This window comes from Cryptomeria japonica, chromosome 5 (genome assembly GCF_030272615.1).
Source record: "Cryptomeria japonica chromosome 5, Sugi_1.0, whole genome shotgun sequence".
Classification (NCBI taxonomy): Eukaryota; Viridiplantae; Streptophyta; class Pinopsida; order Cupressales; family Cupressaceae; genus Cryptomeria; species Cryptomeria japonica.
In genome coordinates, this window is record NC_081409.1 from 648,020,151 (window position 1) to 648,026,028 (window position 5,878).

The following is a 5,878-nucleotide window of genomic DNA, read 5'->3' on the forward strand; positions in this document are numbered from 1 at the left end:
CCTAATTTGAATGGTCTTTTTAATGAGGACACGAGTAATTCCTCTAATCCTCTTAATGATGAAGAAGCTCTCCATGAGGTTTCTGTAGAACAACTTTCGAAATTGGATAGCCAATTTGATGATTTTCGACAATGGATGTCTCAAGAGTATCCCGATAGTCAAGCTCTTTCATTAATTGAGGGTCTAAAACATATGGTTCAAAATGATAAGAATGGAATTGATATTTTGCATGGTATTGCACACATTGTGGATTCGAATGTGATGCCTATGAAGAGTTGTGCCGAAACTTTAGGTTATACACAACCTCCTACTCAAGTTAATCATTCTATCCCTTTGACAACTTCTATTGCTAGTATACCTACTTTTACATCAAACATAATGACTACTTCAATACAAAACATTCCACCTATGATCACCAGTCATGGGGGCAATCCTTCTTCTTCAATTAACCCTCTTCCTTCATTCAATCCAACTTCTTCATTCATTCCTTCAATGAGTGTCCCTATTACATCTCCACAAATGAACCTGGCACAAGGGGGCAATTTGTTTAACCATTCCATTCCTCCTTGTAGTGTTCCTCCTTTCCAATCATCTTCTATGACTAACCATCATAGTGTCTCACCACCTTACTCTCAATCAATACCTTCTTTCAATAAGATAATACCTCCATCACAATCTAACACGTCTAATATGAATTCTTCGACTGAAGCGACCATTAACAATCTTGCACAAACTGTCTCTTCTTTACAGCAACAAATTGCCTCTATGAATCAATCTAAGTTTAGTATGCCCACATTTGATGTTGCGAGCCCACTTTCTTTTGACATTGTTCAAGCTATTCCCCCTAAGCATGTTGAAATCCCGCAATTGGAGCTTTACAATGGTAAAGGTGATCCTCTAACACATGTTAAGACCTTTCAAACAATATGTACCGATTTTGCTCATGACCAAAGGTTGCTTGCACAATTGTTTACTAGAACATTAAGAAATAAGGCTCTACAATGGTATTGCTCGTTGCCTTCCTATTCTATTACTTCTTTCCAACAACTTACAAATTCTTTTATTCAACAATTTCAAAACTTTATAAGTCCTAAAGTTACTTTGATTGATTTAATGCATTGTAAACAAGGTGTTAAAGAAAAAGTGATTGATTTCATTGGTAGATATAAGCATTTGTATGCTCAAATTTCTTTTCCAGTACCTGACAATGATATTCAAAGAATCTTTATTTCTAATTTACAAAAAGATATTAGAGAAAAACTTCTATTTTCTGAGTTTACTTCTTTCCAACAGTTGTGTGCAACTCTTCACAATTATCAACTGACTGTGAGTCAAATGGAACAAGCAAATCATATGGCTCCGAGTGATAAGGGTGATAGTAGTCAACAACCATTTGGGAAGTTTAAACCGAATAGAGAGTCCATTAAATTCAATGAAAACATCATCAACAACAATGTGAATGCAGCATCAGGTGTGCCTCCTATTTCTAAGTTTTTCAAGAAAGAAAGAAAGTTTACTCCTTTGAATGAATCATTGCATAGTATTATGAATAAGTTATTGGAACAAAATGTGCTTACTCTCCCTCCTATAAATCAAATAGATCCTGCAAAGATTAATTCACCCTATTTTGATAACAAATCTTTTTGTCAATTTCATCATCAACCTGGGCATGATACTGAAAAATGTTTTGCTTTAAAGGGTAAAATTCAAGATTTGATTGATAATAATACTATCTCTGTTTTTGGTGTGAATGATAAAGGTAACACATCTATAGCTCCTCCTAACCAAAATCTTAAGATTTTTACTGATCCATTACCTTCTCATACCTCTAATGTGATTGATACTAATGATTCCTCTGTCTCACCTGATGATCTTGTGTCTATGACTCCGAATGTGATTAACTTTGTGGAGCAACAGAAAATCCCTAAAGAACCTTCCATCACATTTGATTCCAGTGAAACTATCAGGGCACCTGATGGTCCTTTATATATAGTTGCAAAAGTCAAGAATACACCTTGTCATAGAGTGCTTATTGATCCTTCTTGCATGGTTAATATCATTACTGAAGAATTTCTTTTTACTTTGCAATTGAATCAAGTGATCTATGATGAAACAAATGTGGTTGTGAAATTATTTGATGCATTTTCTTCTCCTGCAATTGGTTCTATTACATTACCTATTGAGGTCCATAACAAATCCCTTGATGTGAGCTTTGCTATTATTCCATCGTCCGAACAATTTCGTGTGAAGCTAGGCTGTCCTTGGCTATCTTCCATGAAAGCTATTTCTTCTCCTATTCACAAGTGTTTGAAATTTCCCCATAATGGTGAAGTTGTTACTATCAATCATAGTCTCTTTAAACCAGCTGAAAGAACTTCTAGCGTTCCTATTGATTCTTTTTGGCCTAAACAATTCCAATCTCTTCCACCGCGAAGTGATCATCTTTTCAAATCTTATCAAAAGTGGAAAAAAGATATTATCCTATCTCTAAGTGAACCTAGAACACCCAAACTTGATATTCCTATCATTCTTGAGAAGGAAGTTCTTCCTTTGAAAGATAAAACTAATGTCTTTCCTCAAGAAGATTTCGAACCCATTCCTATGGATGTGACTATGTCTATGTCTAATAAACTTTCTAAAAGTAGACCTATACCTCCTCATCATGATGGACTTGGTCTCCTTCCTAAACCAAATATTCTTCCTTTATATGGAGCAGTTCCTCCTCCTTCCTCTTATAAAGAGAAGAGACCTTCCTCTTCTCCTATTATCCAACCTAAGAGACCACAACCCAAACACCCAAGTGATAAGGATGAGAACATTCCTCCTCCTCAATCTTCTCAACTTCCTACTAAGACTAGACAAAATCATTCTACGCGTGAACACCGATGAAAGTGCCATCTTAGAGCTTAGGCAGCTGCTTCTCAAACTTTGCAATCCCCAAAAACACCTTCAACTAGCATTATTCCATTTTCTCCTCAGGCGGAAATTGGGCCAAAATCTCCTAAACATAAGATGCATGATGGTCTTGATCCTGTGCGAGTTAAAGATCCTATTTTTATAAATCTTGATGATGATATAGATGAAAATGTTATTCATGATGAAAATGTTACTTCTCTTCATTTTGATAGTGAATGTGAATATGTTGATATTGATAACCATTTATCTAACGAATTTTCTAAAGCACTTATCCTAGCTCCTAGACAAGAACAACGTGGCTTGGAACATGAACATAGCCCTTGTTTGGATCTTGTGATAGCTCCATCTATTGTGTTGGATGTTCCTCCTCTAGCGTGTTCCCTACCTTCCCAAAATATTGATCAGCAAGATCAGGGGGTAGATGACGTGCTAGACTAGTTTCATTAGCATAGCAGACTCTCTTCTCCTCTCTTGATCTCTTTTGTTACTTCTTCTATGTGTTATTCTCATTCTTCTATTTGTTTTCCTTAGTGTTGTCTACTTGAGGACGATGCATAGCATTGAGATCTCTTTTGGTCTCTCTCATGTTGACTCAAAAGACACATGTGTTCCCTTCTTCTAGGTGACCTTCCTTGATTGGGGAATGAAGAACAATTATGCATGCATACATATGATATACATGAATTATCATACAGCATACTGACCCCAAGGAAAGTGAATTCACCTTGTGCTTTGTGTTTTGTGTCTATTATCCTTGGGCTTATCTCACACTTGGGGGCTAAATCCTTGTGATAACGTGCTCCTTTCCTCCTCATTCCCTATATGTATCACTACCTTAAAGCAATCACCCCCAATGAGGCATGTGCAATCTCTTTAACGTAGGGGGGCATACACCCCATTCATATCTCTTCAAGATACTTGAAAATTTCTTGACAAATTTAGCTTTGCCTTGAAAATTTTTGATATTTTTCTTGCATGACTCATAGTGAGGGAACCTTACTACAGACAGTCATGGTTCTCCCTCATGATCTTCCCTTTTACTTTTTCAATTGAAGTTGTAAGATCCTTGGTCCACTGGGGGCTTGGCGTATCTTGCCTCCTTGATGTGGTGAAAGTCTTTCAATTTTGTTTCCTTGTACTTTACCAGAAGTATGGGCATACGCTTATACTCCCGCTAAAGTGGGGGCTAAATGTAGCGTCCTAAAATTGCGACACTTGCAATTTCGACTGCATTTGGGTCTTCACGATGGTGGCGCAACATTGAACCTGAATGGAGACCCCGAAACCTGTTTACGACACCAAAAACTGCATATTTCTGCACCTTGGCCTGATCCTTCCTTGCACCCTGCTGTCCCAGGAGGTGGGACCATGGCACCTAGCACCCTGGTCCTTCAGGACCATCGTGCCCAGCGCCCTGGTCCCTGGCCCTATTTTGGGCCTGGTCTCTTTTGGGCATCGGGTCTTTAAGTTTGCAAATTGGAAAATAATGTTTCCAGGTCGGCCTAAGGTCCGAAAAATCTGTCTCTCAACCCTAATTGACAAGTATATAAACTAATTTTCCTCTCCTAGAAAGGGAGGAAGGAATTAAGCAAAAGAAAGAGGCGGAAGCGATATTCAAACATTCAAACATTCAAGCATTCAAGCATTCCTTAAAGCAATTGAGCATTCTAAGTCTCCATTCAAGGCTAAGTGTTGCATTCAAGACAAGGATTCAACCATTGAAGAGGAGATCACTTACAACATACAAAATACAACATTCATTACACCTTCACATGTAAGAATACAAACATTCTTATGACAAGGTATTAGTACTTGTTTACATTACAAACATTTACATTTACAGCGTTCTTATTTCTTGGTTAATTCCAAAATCGGGGTTTGACCTAAAGGCAAACCCCTAATCCCTAACCCCCCAATCATCCTCTCTTTTCTGTGTGTAGGTTGCAGGTACATGGCTGTAATTGAAGATCTGGAATCCTTGTGCAGAGACGAACAGATCCCCCTTCGTTTCGCGGATTTTTCGGAGGACTGTGTGCACGCTGGGTGCCATCGTCATGTCAACTTTCGCTCAAATTTGCAGGACAGCGTCGTCTCGACATTTTACTACTAATTCCAGGTCTGTAGATTCATCTCGTATTCCTATCTCTATTTATAAGCGAATCTTTCTTACTTTACATGCACTCCTAGTTCAATCCTTCTATCTACATTCTTTACAAAAGAGGGTAGCCTTGCTGTCTTAACCCTTGAAACTCATTTAGAATCCGATCTTGCATTGTGTGGGATTGGATCTTGTGGGTTTCAACCCCTCTTTTGAATGTAAAGCCTCTCCTAAGTGAAAACCATCAATCCTAGTGACCTCCTTTCTCCTTGGAGTGGGGGGAACACCTAGGGTTAGATTTTTCCGCTTTACAAGAACAAATAGCAGACATCTTCACTAAACCTTTGTCTTGAGAATCATTTGAGTATTTGAGAGATAGATCGGGGGTTTCTACCCCTCGGGTAGAAACTTAACTGATGCAGATGTGCATCAGTTCGGTATGTATTATTAGAGCTATCTTTTGCTCCAGATTGATGAATTAATGCTACTACTCAAGGGGAGTAGTCAACCTTGAGATTTAGAGTTTTCATATTCTGTTTGATATCTATGTCATATCTTTGGCATTTCTTTCAAAGGGGGAGGAATATATGTGAAAAACCATTGCTATTTATTTTTTAGATTGATTTCACTCCTTAGGGGGATTTTTGTGGTATTTGGTCTTTTGATTCAATTTTGGTTCAAAGCTTCAGTGCTATATCATTTTGTGGGAGATTGTTGGCTATCTTCCATAGGGGGAGACTTGTTTGGCATTTCTTGGCACTTAGATGTTTTTCACATCTAGTGTTGCCATCAATGCCAAAGGGGGAGATTGTAGGCCATATGATGGAATTGATTATGTGTTGCATTGATGTTTTATCATTGATG